General features: G+C 51.4%; 1 long non-coding RNA gene across 1 annotated transcript in view; it reads right to left on the reverse strand.

Moving 5' to 3' along the window:
- The window catches only part of LOC129019360 (uncharacterized), a 43,605-nt gene extending 27,359 nt beyond the window's left edge, over positions 1-16,246 (reverse strand). Inside the window, exon 1 of the long non-coding RNA XR_008495618.2 lies at positions 16,128-16,246. This is a non-coding gene — a long non-coding RNA (uncharacterized LOC129019360). The remainder of the gene's footprint in view (positions 1-16,127) is intronic.
- Between the last annotated feature and the right edge of the window lie 2,102 nt (positions 16,247-18,348).

Genomic DNA, 18,348 nt, shown 5'->3' on the forward strand with positions numbered 1-18,348 from the left:
CCCTCTGGGAGGGCTTTGGGCATGGTACCTTGACTCAGACCTTGGGGCAAGTACGAAAAATCACTTCCGATCGGCCTCATTAATAACACAGTTGCTAATGTGGCAGTAAGACAGTTCCCTGGCCCCTGATTAAAAACAGAAGTTTCCCCTACATTCGTGGAGATGGAGCAGAAGGGAAAACAAAGACAAGCACACTTGTGCCAGATAAATACAGACGCAAACACATGCATGGCAGATAAACACACACTGGCACACCAAATATACACACAGCCGGCTGCAGACATCCGGGTGGGCTCGCACAGCCCGAAGAGACAAAAGCCCGGGTGGGCTCGCACAAAAAGGAAGAGAAACCACTACAGAGATGTCCCACTGGACTCTGGCCATATCTGGGACCTGATCACTTCAGTGTACTTGAACAGGAGACAGAGTGGGGGAAATTAACATCCCTGGGAGTAGCCCTGAGCCAGAAATGGAATGAGTTGGTAGATAAATACCCCAGTTCCCTCCCCAGCAGATGCCTAATCCACAGTCTCCCAGAGACCCCTGGAGGGATCAGGCTCCAGTTTTCCGTAGTGACAACCTGTTTGATATCCCTTGTCATCTCTCTTCTCCCCTCCCCAGGTTTCCTGTGTTCACTTCCCAAATAAACCACTTGCCCTCCAATCCTCTATCAGGGTCTGTTTCTGACCTGTATGTGTACCTCCCAGAAGTGTACGCAGCTATGGGTCTCAATGAAGGTAACTCTGTCACCCAGGAGACATTTGGCAATGTCTGAAGGTATTTCTGGCTGTAAAATTGGGGCAGGGGGCCAGACACAGTGACTCACACTTGTAACCCCAGCACTTTGGGAGATCAAAGTGGGCGGATCACTTGAGGTGAGGAGTTCGAGACCAGCATGGCCAATATGGGGAAAATCCCATCTCTACTAAAAATACAAAAATTAGCCAGGTGTGGTGGTGAGTGCCTGTAATCCCAGCTACTCGAGAGGCTGAGGTGGGGGAATCTCTTGAACCTGGGAGGCAGAGGTTGCAGTGAGCCAAGATCATTCCACCTCACTCCAGCCTGGGCAACAGAGTGAGACTCCATCTCAAAAAAAAAAAAAAAAAAAAAATGGGGGCAGGGGTACACCTGGCATTTAGTGGGTCCAGTTCAGGGACGCTCAATGTCTTAGAAGGGACTGGGCAAGGTGGCTAAGGCCTGTGATCCCAGCACTTTGGGAAGTCAAGGCAGGAGGATCACTTGAGGCCAGGAGTCCAAGGCCAGCCTGGGCAACATAGCAAGACCTCATCTCCCCTGCAAAAAAAAAAAAAAGAAAAAAAAAAAAAAAAAAAATCCTACAAGGCACAGAACAGTCCCCCAGAGCAAAAAATGATGTGGCCCCAAATGTCAAGAGTGCTGAGGTTGAGAAACCCCGGTCTACGGGAAGCCACTGGGCCCCACGTGGAAACAGCTCAGTGCACACACATTATTCAAATGCAGACACACAGTGGGTGCACCGGCAGCATTAGACCACACATACCCACTGTGTACCAAGCCCTTGAACTAAGGAAACAGCAGGATCATCCACACCTGTTGTGTTTTCCTACCAAGATGTATAGACCACCAGAGGAGACCCCCAATTCCACCCAGGTGTGGGGCCCTGCCCAGACCAGCTTTTTGTGCAACTCACAGACACCCTGGAAAGTGGTTCAATGACCATTAAAACCATTTTACAGATGAGGCAACTGAGGCCCAGACAGGGTAAGTTTTTTGTTGTTGTGTTTTTGTTTTTTGAAATGGAGTCTTGCTCTGTTGCCCAGGCTGGAGTGCAGTGGCACCATCTCAGCTCACTGCAACCTCTGCCTCCTGGGTTCAAACGATTCTCATGCCTCAACCTCCCAAGTAGCTACAGGCATCTGCCACCACACCCAGCTAATTTTTGTATTTTTAGTAGAGACAGGGTCACACCATGTTGACCAGGCTGGTCTTGAACTCCTGACCTTAAGTGATCCTCCCACCTTGTCCTCCCAAAGTGCTGGGATTACTGGCATGAGCCACTGTGCCCAGCCCAGACAGGAGAAGTTTATGACCCAGCTAGAAACCCAGAGACCCCTTAGGCACGTGTAGACACGCTTTTGAAGGCAAAGAGGGCAGGATGAAAGGAGACCCTCCCCACCATCATCTCGGAGTTGAGATAAGGAGGGACAGGAAGGACTTTAGCTTCCCAGAGGGAATCCTGTATCACTTTGGGTAACTAGAAAATCCATTGAAAAATGTTTTTAGGCTGGGCCAGGTAGTGCTCACCTGAAATCTCAGCACTGAGGGAGCCCGAAGCAGGAGGATGTCTTGAGCCCAAGAGTTGGAGACCAGCCCGGGCAACATGGCGAGACTTCTCGTCTCTGCAATAAATAAAATACAATTTTTCTTGTTGTTGTTGTTTGTTTGTTTTTTTGAGACAAAGTTTTGCTTTTTTTGCCCAGACTGGAGTGCAATGGCACGACCTCGGCTCACTGCAACCTCTGCTTCCCGGATTCAAACGATTCTCCTGCCTCAGCCCCCCGAGTAACCCGGATTACAGGCGCACGCCACCACGCCCAGCTAATTTTGTATTTTTAGTAGAGACGGGGTTTCGCCATGTTGGCCAGGCTGGTCTTGAAATCCTGACCTCCAGTAATTCACCCGCCTCAGCCTCCCAAAGTGCTGGGATTATAGGCGTGAGCCACCACGCCCGGCCAAATACAGTTTTTTAAACATACATTGTTTTCTAAACATTGGCTGACTCTTGGCCAAGCATCACGCCTGTAATCCCAGCACTTTAGGAAGCTGAGGCGGGCAGATCACTTGAGGTCAGGAGTTTGAGACCAGCCTGGTCAACATGGTGAAACTACTAAAAATACAAAAAATTAGCTGGGCGTGGTGGTGCGTGCCTGTAATCCCAGCTACTCGGGAGTCCGAGGCAGGAGATGGCTTGAACCCAGGAGGCAGAGGTTGCATTGAGCCAAGATCCTGCCACTGCACTCCAGCCTGGGTGACAGAGCAAAACCATGTCTCAAACAAACAAACAAACAAAATGGGCTGACTCTGGACTCACACAGGCCTGGTGTCTCCAATCCCAGCCTTGCCATTTTCTGGTTCTATGAACCTGGGTGAGCCGCATCGCCTCCTTGAGCCTCAGTTTCCCCATCTGTAAAACGGGGATTCACCCATTCACCGTTCCACAAATGTGCACCCAGGACCCACTGACACCAAGCGCTGCGCCCAGCTCTAACCTATATAAAGTTAAGGCAGAACACGAACATGGCAAGTGCGTTCCCCCCTCCCCCAGGCATGGAGCTGCTGAACTAGTTTTGGGACTGGGGGAATCAGAGCATACCTGGACAGACGGAGGGAAGCCCTCAGCTGCCCGGACCCTGCAGCCCACCACCCCCACTCTTCTCAGATCCCCCTCGTTTGACCAAAAAGCCCCTCTACCAGGAGGTAGGACCCCAAGCAGGATCCCAGGGCTTGCCGTCCAAATCCGGGCCAGGAACTGACCCCAGCAGCCAGACCGGGGACGCGGCTAAATCTCGGGTTTTTCCACCTCCGCTTCCCGCCACTGCAGCGCGGGGAGCGAGCGCCACCTGTGGGCCTCCAAGGGGAGGTGCGTGCGACTCCCGGGGAAGTGGACGGTCGCCCCCGTTTCTCCCCAACCCGGAGGGCCTGGGGCCCCCAGGAGTTTCGGAAACAGCTCTCATCTCTTAAATTCTCCTCCACAACCCACTTTTCCCAGCTGCCATTTCCCAGCTAGAACTCGTCGTCCATGTATTCATGCAACATTTATTGAGCACCTACTCTGTATATGGAGCAAACCTAGATCATTGCTCTAGGTTTAGAGTACACAGAAGACAGAATGGGGCTGGCTCAGGCCTGTAACCCCAGCCACTCAGGAGGCTGAGGTGGGAGGATCACTTGAGTCCAGAAGATGGAGGCTGCTGTGAGTCATGATCGCACCATTGCACTCCAGTCTGAGAAACACAGCAATACCCTGTCTCTAAAAGTAAAAAGAGGCCAGGTACGGTGCCTCGGCCAGGCACGGTGGCTCACGCCTGTAATTCCAGCACTTTGGGAGGCCAAGGCGTGCGGATCACGAGGTCAGCAGTTCGATACCAGCCTGGCCAACATGGTGAAACCCCGTCTCTACTAAAAATACAAAAATTAGCCAGGCGTGGTGGCGGGCGCCTGTAATCCCAGCTACTCAGGAGGCTGAGGCAGGAGAATTACTTGAATCCAGGAGACGGAGGTTGCAGTGAGCAGAGATCGTGTCACTGCACTCCAGTCTGGGCGACAGAGCAAGACTCCATCTCAAAAAAAAAGAAAAAAAATGGAAACAAAACAGATAAACCTCCATGTCCTTCTGGAGCTTACAGTCCAAGAGAAGAGAGAAGAGAGGAGGAAGAGGACAACGGGCTGCAAGATCATTGCTGATGGCAGTAAGTGCAGTAAGTGTTCTGAAGGAGAAAGTATATACAGGGATGTCACTGAAGCACCTGCTGTGGGTAGAGTGGGTGGAGTGGGCTCTGAGGAAGTGACGCTTGTCCTGAGGCCTGAGAAGAATAAAGCCCCAGCCACGCCGAGTCTGGAGCCAGGATTTCCAGAAGGCGCAGCCAGCGCAAAGGCCCTGCGGCAGAAAGGAGCTCGGGTGTTGGACAGTGGGAAAGGAGGTCACAGTAGCCATAGCCGAGAGATGGAGAAACAGGTGGGCTGCGATGTCAAGGCCTATTTTGGAGACAAATCTGACCTCTCACTCCCCCTGAGGAGTCACCTCCTAAAAGCCTGAGGGGAGAAGAAGAAGGCTTACACTGAGCTAAAAGCCCTCCAACACCATCAGCTGCACCCTCCTCATCGCCCACCCACAGATGTGGTGTCGCCCACAGAAAGAAGCCCTGGCCCATGCACTGTTCCCCTACCCACCCCGCCACTCTCCCAGGACTTTGACCCTATTGACCCCAATTATGCAGTTAAGGTGCACGTGGTCAGCTCTGCTTGCAAAGTCCCCTTCTTACCCCCTGCCCATCTCCCTGGGAGACACAGGGAACCATGCAATGTTCCTTCCAAGACCAGTGCTTGGCCAGGCGCGGTGGCTCATGCCTGTAATCCCAGCACTTTGGGAGGCCCAGGTGGGCGGATTACCTGAGGTCAGGAGTTCGAGACTAGCCTGGCCAACATGGTGAAACCCCATCTCTACTAAAAATACAAAAATTAACCGGGCGTTGTGGCAGGCACCTGTAATTCCAGCTACTCGGGAGGCTGAGGCAGAAGAATCACTTGAACTTGGGGGCAGAGGTTGCAGTGAGCTGAGATTGTGCCACTGCACTCCAGCCTGGGTGAAAGAGTGAGACTCCGCCTCAAAAAAAAAAAAAAAAAATGTTGCCAGCCCCACACACGAACCCCAGCCTGGCCTGCCCCCTTTGCCTTCATACCCCCGAGAGCAAAGTCTCCCGGTGTGGCCTGACAACCCCAAAAGGGACTATGCAGGGAGGAGATCTGGTTTCACGAACATTGCTCTTGGGATCCCTGCCTGGGGGTGGCCATGAGAGAGGCTGTGGGTCTTGCACAGCCCCAGAAGAGGAGCAGAGCCCTGTCCCCGACTCCCCGCCAGTGCAGAAGGGGTACACCCTCTCTCCACAGCCTGGCCTCAGTTCTGGGGGCTGCCTGGCTATTGGGGAGAGGGCAGAGCCTCTTGGAGCTTGTAATTAAGGCTTCAGAGGCACCGACTTAATTACTACCTTGTGAAGGGTTAATTACCCCTAATTGTTCGGGAATCAGGCAATTTTTGTGCCTTCAGAGAATCAAAATATTTTCCCTTCCAGAAGTGCCTCCTCCCTTTTGCTTTTTCTAATTTCCCTGCAAAGAGGGGCACGATGGGCTGGGTGGGGTCTGGAGGATCGGAAACCACCAGTCTCCCCTCAGAGAACACACTTGCCGGGCCTGCCACAAGCAAGAGCGTGATTCAGAGGAGAGAGGTTCCCAGCCAGCTCAAGGCAGGAAGACTTCCTGGAAGAGGTGGCCATGGGTTGGTCTTAAGGACCCCAAGTCAATCTCCCAGGTAAGCCAAGGGCCCCTAGAATTCTGTGCCACCTAGAGGGTAGCAGGGCCTGGGGAAGCTGGAGCTGATGGTTTCAGGCATGGGAATGCTGCCTGGAGTCTCAGTTTCCTCACCTGTTAAATGGGGCCAAGGCTGCGATGAGCCAGGCAGAGTGAGCAGGGAATAAAGGCTACCCTCGGAGAGGAAATCCTGGTGGGCACCGAGGAGACATCACTCATCTGCAGCTCATCCAGCTTGTTGCTTCTCTGCCTGGGTTTGTAGTAATATAAGAATTAGGGCCTGCCCACTTCCCAGCCCTCATCTCCCTGCCTTCCTCCTAACCCCCTTGATGGGCTTTGAACACACCGCACTGGTTCCCAACTCAGAACTTTTGTCCCTGGAGCTCCCCCTGCCTGGCTTACTTTCCCCCTGATGGTGCTGTGTCTGAGAAGTTTTTGTCCTGAAATGTCACCTCCTCCAGGGAGCCTTCCCTGACCACCCTCTCTCCCCCTGAACCACTCCTTCCTGGGAATTCTCCAGCTTATCACACTTCTATCTCTCTTTTGCTCTTTCTCTTTTTTTTTTTTTTTTTTTTTTAGATGGAGTCTCACTCTGTCACCCAGGCTGGAGTGCAGTGGCATGATCTGGGCTCACTGCAACCTGCGCCTCCAGGGTTCAAATGATTCTCAGGCCTCAGCCTCCCAAGTAGCTAGGATTACAGGCGCACACCACCACACCTGGCTAATTTTTAAATATTTTTAGTAGAAATGGAGTTTCACCGTGTTGGCCAGGCTGGTCTCGACCTCTTGACCTCAAGTGATCCACCCACCTCGGCCTCCCAAAGTGCTGGGATTACAGGCATAAGCCACCGTGCTCGGCCCTCGCTCTCTGTTTTTACAGAGACAGGGTCTCACTCTGTTGCCCAGGCTGGAGTGCAGTGGTATGCTCATAGCTCACTACAGCCTTGAACTCCTGGCCTCAAGCAATCCTCCCAAGTAGCTGGGACTATAAGCACGCACCACCACATCCAGATAATTTTAAAATAGTTTTTTGTAGCAATGGGGTCTTGTTATGTTACCCAGACTGGTCTCAAACTTATGGCCTCAAGAGATCCTTCCGCCTCTACCTCCCAAAGTGCTGGGATTACAGGCATGAGCCACTGCCCCGAGCCACTGCCCCTGGCCACACTTTCAACTCTCTTATGTAAATTACCTTGTTGAGATCCTGGCTGGGTGACTCAGGGCCCAGTTTCCTCATATGTGAAATGGGGGTGATGACAACAGCCCCCTCACAGTTCCAGACCTGACTGTGGTGGCCGTGGGGGCCCGGTGGGTTGAGACCTTCTTCTACTGGCCAAGGGGAGGAGGGCAAGTGAGCCAGGAGCAGGGGCCAGAGGGCCGGAGCAGGGCAAGTGAGCAAGGCTCAAGTGATGGGTCAGTCAGAAGGGGTTAGAGGACTGACATGGTGTCTCACGCCTGTAATCCCAGCACTTTGGGAGGCCGAGGCAGGCGGATCACTTGACATCAGGAGTTCAAGACCAGCCCGGGCAACATGGTGAAACCCCCTATCTATTAAAAATATGAAAATTAGAGGCCGGGCGTGGTGGCTCACGCCTGTAATCCTAACACTGTGGGAGGCCGAGGTGGGTGGATCAGGAGGTCAGGAGTTTGAGACCATCCCAGCCAATGTGGTGAAACCCCGTCTCTACTAAAAATACAAAAATGGCTGGGCATGGTGGCATGCACCTGTAATCCCAGCTACTCAGGAGGCTGAGGCAGGAGAATCGCTTGAACCCGGGAGGCAGAGGTTGCAGTGAGCCTAGATTATGCCACTGGACTCCAGCCTGGACTCCACTGGCAGCCTCACAGAGGGAGACTCTATCTCAAAAAAAAAAAAAAGAGAAAAAAAGAAATTAGCTGGGCCATGGAGGGTTCTTGGAGAGAGGAAGAGCTTGGTCTGAACGGATTCAGGTGCTCACAGGAAGAATAGACGGCCAGACCAACATAACAGCTGTCACAGATACAGGAAGAGATTTTATATCTCCCTGCAGTTGGTTTTGTTGCCTTTTCACACAACTCATGGGGAGAGGCAGCAGTGGGGTGAGGAGCTGGGAGGACAGGCCACCCCAGAGTTCCCCTTCCCAGGAATCAGGGAGCCCCCACCCCACCATGTCCCAGGACACACTCGGGCAGGGCTGCCAGGAGTATTTGTGTTTTGCCCTCTCTAGATGGGTGGAAATGGGGTGTGGCTGGGGAGGTGGTGGGGTGGCCAGGAGGGAAGCTGGGTCCCGGAGAGGCAGGACCTGTGAAGGCATCAGAGAAGGGGGTGCCCCCTCTGAGAAGGCACAGGGGTCTTGCTGTCTCCTTTCTCTATTTGAGTATCAAAGCCCTGCTCAAGCCCGAAGCTAAAGGGAAGGTCAAGGGTGTGGGGGCGTCAGGCTGTGGGTGGCTGGGTTTGGTCACAGCTGCGATTGCACTCCCGATAAGGACCCTCAAGGCTGAATGTCAGCCTGGCCAGGGTTGGGCAACATCCTGTTGGGGAAGTCTCTTCTAGTTATGGTTTTCGCTTTTCCAGCCCTGCCCTGACCCTAGTGGGAGAGTTATAGGCAGGGGAGCACATGCTGAATGCTCGCATTACCAGAAACAGAAATAATCCCCTTTAAATTTTCCCAAGAATAGGATATACACATGTAAAAACATAATAATTAAAGAACTTAGACCCAGCTGGGCACGATGGCTCATGCCTGTAAACCCAGCACTTTGGGAGGCTGAGGTGGGTGGATCACCTGAGGTCAGAAGTTCGAGACCAGCCTGGCCAACATGATGAAACGACATCTCTACTAAAAATACAAAAATTAGCCAGGCTTGGTGGCATATGCCTGTAATCCCAGCTACTTGGGAGGCTGAGGAAGGAGAACCACTTGAACCTGGGAGGCGGAGGTTGCAGTGAGCCAAGATTGAGCCACTGCACTCCACCGTGTGTGATGGGAGCAGAGACTCCATTTCAAAAAAAAAAAAATTAGCCGGGCGTGGTGGCAGGTGCCTGTAATCCCAGCTACTCGGGAGGATGAGAATCACTTGAACCCGGGAGGCAGAGGTTGCAGTGAGCCGAGATCGCGCACCATTGCACTCCAGCCTGGGCAACAAGAGCGAGACTCCGTCTCAAAAAAAAAAGAATTTATACCCTACCTCATAACCATACACAAAAAGTAACTAAATGAGGCCAGGTGCGGTAGCTCATGCCTGTAATCCCAGCACTTTGGGAGACTCAGGTGGGGGGATCATCAGAGGTCAGGAGTTTGAGACCAGCCTGGCCAACATGGCAAAACCCTGTCTGTACTAAAAATATTTAAAAAGTAGCCAGGCGTGGTGGCTCATGCCTTTGATCCCAGCTACTCGGGAGGCTGAGGCCTGAGAATCACTTGAACCAGGGAGGCGGAGGTTGCAATGAGCTGAGATTGCACCACTGCACTCCAGTCTGGGCGACAGAGCAAGACTCTGTCTCAGGAGAAAAAAAAGAAAAAGAAATCTTTGAGACCATGGGTTAGGCAAAGGTTTCTTACCTATGTCACCAAAACCACAATCCATAAAAGAAAAAAATAATGAGCGAATTGAACTTCATCACAATGAAAACTTTTGCTCTTCAAAAGACATAAAGAAAATAAAAAGACAAGCCGCCAACTAGGAGGAAATATTTTCAAATCATTTTTCTGAAAGAATGTGTATCCAGAATATATAAAGAACTCTTAAAATAAAAACTCTTTATATAAGAATATATACGGAACTCAACAATAAGAAGGAAAAAAAATCCCAGTTTAAAAATGGGCAAAAGATTTGAACAGATGCTTCACCAAAGAGGACATTTAGATGGTAAATATGCATATGAAAAGATGCTCAACAGCATTAGTTGTTACAGAAATGCAAATTAAAACCACAAGGAGATACCATTTCATACATCTATTAGAAGAGCTAAGATTTATTTTTTATTTTTGAGACGGAGTCTCACTCTGTCACCCAGGCTGGAGTGCAGTGGTGCAATCATAGCTCACTGCAGCCTCGACCTCCTGGGTCAAGCGATCCTCCCACCTTAGCCTCCCAAGTCACTAGGACTACAAGTGGACACCACCACACCTGGCTAAGTTGTGTTTTGGGGTTTCTTTTTTTTGAGACAGGGTCTATTTCTGTCACACAGGCTGGAGTGCAATGGTGCGATCACAGCTCACTGCAGCCTTGAACTCCTGGGCTCAAGTGATCCTTCCACCTCAGCCTCCCAAGTAGCTGGGAACCACAGGCATGCGCCACTCTGCCTGATTAATTTTTTGTTTGTTTGAGACAGTCTCGTTCTGTTGCCCAGCTGGAATTCAGTGGCACAATGTCAGCTCACTGTAACCTCCGCCTCCTGGGTTCAAGTGATCCTCCTGCCTCAGCCTACAGAGTAGCTGGGATTACAGGCATGTACCACCACACCCACCTATTTTTTTTTTTTTTTTTTTTTTTTGTATTTTTAGTAGAGACTAGGTTTTGCCATGTTGGCCAGGCTGGTCTTGAACTCCTGGCCTTAAGTGATGCGCCCATCTCAGCCTCCCAAGGTGCTGAGAATTTTTTTGTATTTTTTATAGAGACAGAGTTTGGCCATGTTGCCTAAGCTGGTCTCAAACTCCTGAGCTCAAGTGATCCTCCTCCCTCAGGCTTCCAAAGTGTTGGGATTACAGGCACAAGCCACTGTGCCTGGCCTCAAGTGAACTCTTTTCTTTTTTTTTTTTTTTTTTTTGAGACAGAGTTTTGCTTTTGTTGCCCAGGCTGGAGTGGAGTGCAGTGGCATGATCTCCGCTCACTGCAACCTCCGCCTCCCGGGTTCAAGCGATTCTCCTGCCTCAGCCTCCCGAGTAGCTGGGATTACAGGCATGCACCACCACGCCCGGCTAACTTTGTATTTTTATTTATTTTATTTTATTTATTTATTTTTTTGAGATGGAGTCTCGCTCTGTTGCCAGGCTAGAGTGCTGTGGCGTGATCTCGGCTCACTGCAACCTCCAACTCCCTGGTTCAAGGGATTCTCCTGCCTCTGCCTCCCGAGTAGCTGGGATTACAGGCATGCGCCACCATGCCTGGCTAATTTTTGTATTTTTAGTACAGATGGGGTTTCACTATGTTGGCCAGGATGGTCTCGATCTCCTGACCTCGTGATCCACCCGCCTTGGCCTCCCAAAGTGCTGGATTACAGGCGTGAGCCACTGTGCCTGGCCAATTTTGTATTTTTAGTAGAGACAGGGTTTCTCCATGTTGGTCAGGCTGGTCTTGAACTCCCGACCTCAGGTTATCTGCCCGCCTTGGCCTCCCAAGAGCACTGGGATTACAGGCATGAGCCACCGCACCTGGCCCCAAGTAAACTCTTTAAATCATCTTTTATGCTTCAGCTTCTTCCTTTTTTTTTTTTTTTTTTGAGACGAAGTCTCACTCTGTCGCCCAGGCTGGAGTGTGGAGTGCAGTGGTGCTATCTCGGCTCACTGCAACCTCCGCCTCCCGGGTTCACGTCATTCTCCTGCCTCAGCCTCCTGAGTAGCTGGGACTACAGGCACCCGCCACCACGCCCAGCTAATTTTTTGTATTTTTAGTAGAGACGGGGTTTCACATTTAGCCAGGATGGTCTCGATCTCCTGACCTGGTGATCCGCCCACGTCAGCCTCCCAAAGTGCTGGGATTACAGGCTTGAGCCACTGCACCCAGCCCAGCCTCTTCCTTTTACGTTGACAAATTCAAGTGTCCATCAACAGATGAATGGACAAACAACTGTGGTCTTCCCATGCAAGGAAACACTGGTTAGCAATAGAAAGCAACAAACTGTTGATAAACACAGCAACATGGATAAACCTAAAAAAATCATGCCGAGTGAAAGAAGCCAGACCCAAAATATTACATATTGTACAATTCCATTTATATGAAATTTCTAGAAAAGGCAGAGCTCTAGAGACAGAAAGCAGATTAGTGATTACCTGGAGCTGAGGCTGGGAGTGAGGATGGATTGCAAATGTGGGGATTTGGGGGGAAATCAAAGTGTTCTCAAACACTGTATTGTAGTAATACTTGCACAACTAGGTGAGTTTACTAAAGTCATCCAACTGCAGGTTTGTAATGGGTGAATTATAGGCTATATAAGTTATTCTTCAATAAGGCTATAAAAATGTTGCCCTAGGCCAGGCGTGGTGGCTCACGCCTGTAATCCCAGCACTTTGGGAGGCCGAGGTGGGCGGATCACAAGGTCAGGCGATCGAGACCATCCTGGCTAACATGGTGAAACCCCGTCTCTACTAAAAATACAAAAAAATTAGCCGGGCGTGGTGGAGGGCACCTGTAGTCCCAGGTACCTGGGAGGCTGAGGCAGGAGAATGACGTGAACCCTGGAGGCAGAGCTTGCAGTGAGCCAAGATCACGCCACTGCACTCCAGCCTGGGTGACAGAGCGAGACTCCGTCTCAAAAAAAAAAAAAATGTTGCCCTAAAAATTCGGCTATGGGCTTGTCACCATCCGATCTATTGATTCAACAAGTCCCTACAGTCCCCAACCCTTTTCTGAGCTCTGGAGGCATAGCAGGAAATAAAACAGACAAAAATCCTGGGGCTGACATTCTCACGGGGAGACAGACAGGGAGCAAGATCAAGAACTAAAATCTAGCAGGGTGGGCTGGGCGCAGTGCTCACACCTGTAATCCCAGCACTTTGGGAGGCTGAGGCAGACAGATCACTTGAGCTCAGTTCATAACCAGCCTGGCCAACATGGTGAAACCCCATCTCTACTAAAAAAACAAAAATTAGCTGAGTGTGGTGGCGCATGCCTGTAATCCCAGCTACTCGGGAGGCTGAGGCAGGAGAATTGCTTGAACCCGGGAGGCAGAGGTTGCAGTGAGCCAAGATTGCGCCACTGCACTCGTCTGGGTGACAGAGTGAGACTCCATCTCAAAATAAAAAAAGAAAAGAAAAGAAATCTAGTAGGGTGGTCAGGCGCGGTGACTCAGGCCTATAATCTCAGCACTTTGGGAAGCTGAGGCAGGAAGATCACTTGAGACCAGGAGTTTGTGACCAGTCTGGGCAACATAGCAAGACCCTTATCTCTACAAAAAATAAAATAAACAAAATTAGCCAAGTGTGGTGGTGCGCATTTGTAGTCCCAGCTACTCAGGAGGCTGAGGCAGGAGGATCACTTGAACCCAGGAGGTTGAGGCTGCAGTGAGCCGAGATTGCACCACTGCACTCCAGCCTGGGTAACAGAGTGAAACCCTGTCTCAAAATGTTCAGCACTGTCCTGGTCTGTAGATAGAAACCAAAACAAACAAATAAATTTATGTATTCATTTAATTAAATAAACCAAATTAGCCTGGCATGGTAGTGCAGACCTGTAGTCCCAGCTGCTCAGGAGGGTGAGGCAGGAGGATTGCTTGAGCCCAGGAGCTGGAGGCTACAGTGAGCTATGATCGCACCACTGAACCCCAGCCTGACAGAGCAAGACCCTGTTTCAAAATAAAAAGAGAAAAGAGAAATAAAGAACTAATATATACATCTCTTTAAAAGCAAACGAACAAAAGACTTGGGCCAAGCACGGTGGCTCACACCTGTAATCCCAGGACTTTGGGAGGCCAAGGCGTGCAGATCATCTGAGGTCAGGAGTTTGAGACCAGCCTGGCCAACATGGTGAAACCTTGTCTCCACTAAAAATACAAAAATTACAGCCGGGCGCGGTGGCTCACGCCTGTAATCCCAGCACTTTGGGAGGCCGAGGCAGGTGGATCACGAGGTCAGGAGATCGAGACCATCCTGGCTAACACGATGAAACCCTGTCTCTACTAAAAATAAAAAAAATTAGCTGGGCATGGTGGTGGGCGCCTGTAGTCCCAGCTACTCGGGAGGCTGAGGCAGGAGAATGGCGAGAACCGGGGAGGCGAAGCTTGCAGTGAGTCGAGGTCACACCACTGCACTCTGGCCTGGGCAACAGAGCAAGACTCTGTCTCAAAAAAAAAAAAAAATACAAAAATTACCTGGGTGTGGCGGTGTGTGCCTGTAATCCCAGCTACTCAGGAGGCTGAGGCAGGAGAATCACTTGAACCTGAGAGGCAGAGGCTGCAGCCAGCTGAGATTGTGCCACTGCACTCCAGCCTGGGTGACAGAATGAGACTCTGTCTCAAAAAAAAAAAAAAAAAAAAAAATACCGAAGGGGGCGAGAGAAAGCCATGTGGGGATCTGGAGGAGAAGGTGGTGCCACAAGTGGAGAGGGAACTGCTGTGCAAAGCCCCTAAGGTAGGAGCATGCCCCAAATGGCAAGGAAGCTGGCCTGGCTGAAGGGAACGAGCAAAGGGGAGAGAAGGAGGAGTTGAGGGCAGGTAAGTGCTGAGCAGATCCTGCAGGGCCCTGTGGGACACAAGAGGGAATCTGGCTTTTGCACTGAGTGAGGTGGGAGCCCTGGAGGGTCCTTGAGCAGAGGAGGGACGTGCCCTGACAGAAAAGCATGGAGCGGGCAAGCAAGGGCAGGAGCCAGGAGACCAGGGCAGAGGAGCCTGCACTGGGCTAAGGGGAAGTTGATGGGGCCGGACCAGGTAGGGGCCATGGAGGAGGTGAAAAGTGGGTAGACGCTGGATAGATTTTGAAAATAGAGCCCTCGGGATTTGCTGATACAATAGAGAGAGACAGAAAGGGACAGGGGCAGAGATGGAGGCCAGGCATGGTGTCTCACGCCTGTAATCCCAGTACTTTCTGGGGCAGAGGCAGGAGGGTCACTGAAGCCTAGGAGTTCAAGACCAGCCTGGGCAACAAAGTGAGACCTGAGAAGGAGAAGAAGGAAGGAAGGAAGGAAGGAAGGAAGGAAGAAAAGGAGGGAGGGAGGGAGGGGAGGAAGGAGAAAGAAAGGGAGGAGAGAGAGAGATAGAGGAAAGAAAGAAGGAAGGAGAAGAAAGAGAGAGAGAGGGAAGGAAGGAAGGAGAGATAGAGAACGAAGAAAGAGAAGAAAGAAGGAAGGAAACAGAAAGAGAGATAGAAGAAAATAAAACAGAGATAGAGACATGGAGGACTCCAAGTATTTTGCCCCGAGCATCTGGGCCAAAAGAAAGGAAACAAGGTGGTCGGGCGCGGTGGCTCACGCCTGTAATCCCAGCCCTTTGGGAGGCCAAGGTGGGCGGATCACCAGGTCAGGAGATTGAGACCATCCTGGCTAACACGGTGAAACCCCATCTCTACTAAAAATACAAAAAATTAGCCGGGCGTGGTGGCACGCGCCTGTAGTCCCAGCTACTCGGGAGGCTGAGGCAGGAGAATGGCGTGAACCCGGGAGGCGGAGCTTGCAGTGAGCGGAGATCGCGCCACTGCACTCCAGCCTGGGCGACAGAGTAAGACTCCGTCTCAAAAAACAAAAAACAAAAAACAAACAAACAAAAAAAAAACAAAGAAAGGAAACAAGGCTCAGAGAGGTCCAAGGAGTTGCCCTGGCGGTCCGGGGCCACAGTGGCCCTCATCTGCAGCTGAGATGTGTCCCCAGTCTAAGGCCACTCAGAGCCAGGCACCTTCTCCCGCTGCCTCCCAATCCCCGCCCCCCGCTTGCGTCCCAGCACCCTCACCCCGCCCCCGGGCCCCTTTGTCCTCCTCTTGGTCTTATTTCCAGAATTTCTCCTCCCTAGGGAATCCAGTCCATGTGCTTTTGATTCCTTTGTCCTGAACTCATGCGGCATGAGCACCCCTGAAGCCTTATGTGGGAAAATCTGGAGGCTGGGGGTGGGGAGGGGGTCACATTCCTCCCGGGGGTGCAGAGCTATGTCGGCATCTCCAGGGCCCCCCAGCAGCAGGGAAGCATCCTCCCAGGCCAGGCCAGACCGGACGCTGCCCAACACAGGCTTTCTTTGGGGCTTGGCCGGCGCCCGACTACAGCCCCGGCTCCAGCTGCCCTGCCCGTCCCCCGCCCCCACGCCTCCCGTCCCAACCTCCCACACGTTTCCTCCTAGAAGCCCAGACCCGTGGGACTTGGCCTCCCCCGCGCCTTCCGTCTCTACTCAGCTCTGCAGCTCCTGTAGGCCTCCTCCCCGGGTGATCACAGAGGGACCAGCTCACCCTAGCGGGACAGGCAGGGCATGGGCGTGGCCAGAGCCTTGGGCAGGCATCCCACGCTCCCTCGTGTCTGTCTCATCCGCTGGCCTCTGTACCCTCTCCTCCTCCCCACCCCTGCTCGTGGCCCCTCCTGCCTCTCCATCTCAAAGTCCCCAGAGGAGTCTCCTTAATCACCTGCTTTTGACTGAATCCTGACCACCTGGACCCTGATCTAGCTACTGAGGAGATAAGGTAACCAACACTTAAAAGCTAACCTTCAGGCATTCTGGGAGGCTGAGACGGACAGATCACTTGAGGTCAGGAGTTCAAGATCAGCCTGGCCAACAAGGTGAAACCTCGTCTCTACTAAAAAGACAAAAAAATTAGCTGGGCGCAGTGGCGGATGCCTGTAATCCCAGCTACTGGGGAGGCTGAGGCAGGAGAATCACTTGAACTTGGGAAGTGGAGATTGCAGTGAGCTGAGATCGTGCCACTGCACTCCAGCCTGGGCAACAAAGCAAGACTCCGTCTCAAAAAATAAAAATTAGCTGGGTGTAGGGCCGGGCGCAGTGGCTCAAGCCTGTAATCCCAGCACTTTGGGAGGCTAAGGCAGGCGGATCACCTGAGGTCAGAAGTTCAAGACCAGCCTGGCCAACATGGTGAAACCCCTTCTCTACTAACAATACAAAAAAAATTAGCCGGGCGTGGTGGCGCATGCCTGTAATTCCAGCTACTCGGGAGGCTGAGACAGGAGAATCACCTGGACCCAGGAGGCAGAGATTGTAGCGAGCCGAGGTCCTGCCATTGCACTCCAGTCTAAGCAACAAGAGCAAAACTCCATCTTGAAAACAAAAAAAATTAGGAATATTAGAAGAGAGGAGGTGAGGCAGACAGGCTCCAAGACTCCTCCATGATTCCCACCTCCTGATGTCTGCACTCTGTGTGATCCCTTGAGTGTGAGCTAGACCCAATAACTTGCTTCTAACAATAGACTAGGACAATGTATGCCAGGAGCAGTGGCTCACGCCCATAATCTCAGCACTTTGGGAGGCTGAGACAGAGGGATCACTTGAGCCCAGGAGTTCAAGACCAGTCTGGGCAACATAGCAAGACCCCATCTCTATAAAAATTAAAGCATTAGCCAGGTGTGGTGGTGCACACCTGTAGTCCCAGCTACTCAGGAGGCTGAGGTGGGAGGATTGCTTGTGCTCAGGAGGTCAAGGCTGCAGTGAGCTATGACTGTGCCACTGCACTGCAGCCTGGGTGACAGAGCGAGACCATGTCTCTCTCATATATATATATATATATTTTTTTTTTGAGATGGAGTCTTCATTCTGTTGCCCAGGCTGGAGTGCAGTGCAGTGGTGTGATCTCTGCTCACTCCAACCTCTGCCTCCTGGGTTCAAGTGATTCTCGTGCCTCAGCCTCCCAAGTAGCTGGAATTACAGGCATACAGTATCACGACCTGCTAATTTTTTGTACTTTTAATAGAGACGGGGTTTCACCATGTTGGCCAGGCTGGTCTCGAACTCCTGGCCTCAAGCAATCCACCTGCATTGGCCTCCCAAAGTGTTAGGATTACAGGCGTGAGCCACTGTGCCTGACCTATGTGTATATGTATACATAGATAGATAGATAGATAGATAGATAGATAGATAGATAGATTTAATGTTACTATTGTATTCATCATGGTTTTGCATTAATCTTGACTTTTACAAAATATCACAATAAAATAATATTTATGCTTTCAGGACAAAGTTCTTGAGTTCTTGAGTTCTTTGACACCCCCTGAAATTTTGTTCCCAAGTCAAGCATCCACCCTGCCTCTCATTCCAGCCCTAGAGCTTAATGATATGAGACCATCGTCATGCACAAGAGAGGACTGGATGAGTGACATCTACAGATTCTGCTGCCACATTGGACGCAAGGCAGGTTCAGTTCTGCTGCAGTAATAAGCCAGGGAAAAAAATGAGCCAGGCATGGTGGCACACACCTGTAGTCCCAGCTACTTTAAGCCCCAGATCTCAGGAGCTTAAAACATCAGAGGTTTTACTTTTCACTCAGCCAGCATCTGGCATGTTGCCCGTTGCCAAGGCAGAAGGAAAAGAACATATAGCATGCTCTGCAGCAGCTCTTAAAGCCTCTGCCCAGAAGTGACACAAGTCAAACCTGCTCACATGCCATTGGTCAGAGCAAGTCACGTGGCCACACAAGTGGGTGGAGCAATGCCTTCCTACCTTGTACC

This window comes from Pongo pygmaeus, chromosome 20 (assembly GCF_028885625.2).
Source record: "Pongo pygmaeus isolate AG05252 chromosome 20, NHGRI_mPonPyg2-v2.0_pri, whole genome shotgun sequence".
Taxonomy (NCBI): domain Eukaryota; kingdom Metazoa; phylum Chordata; class Mammalia; order Primates; family Hominidae; genus Pongo; species Pongo pygmaeus.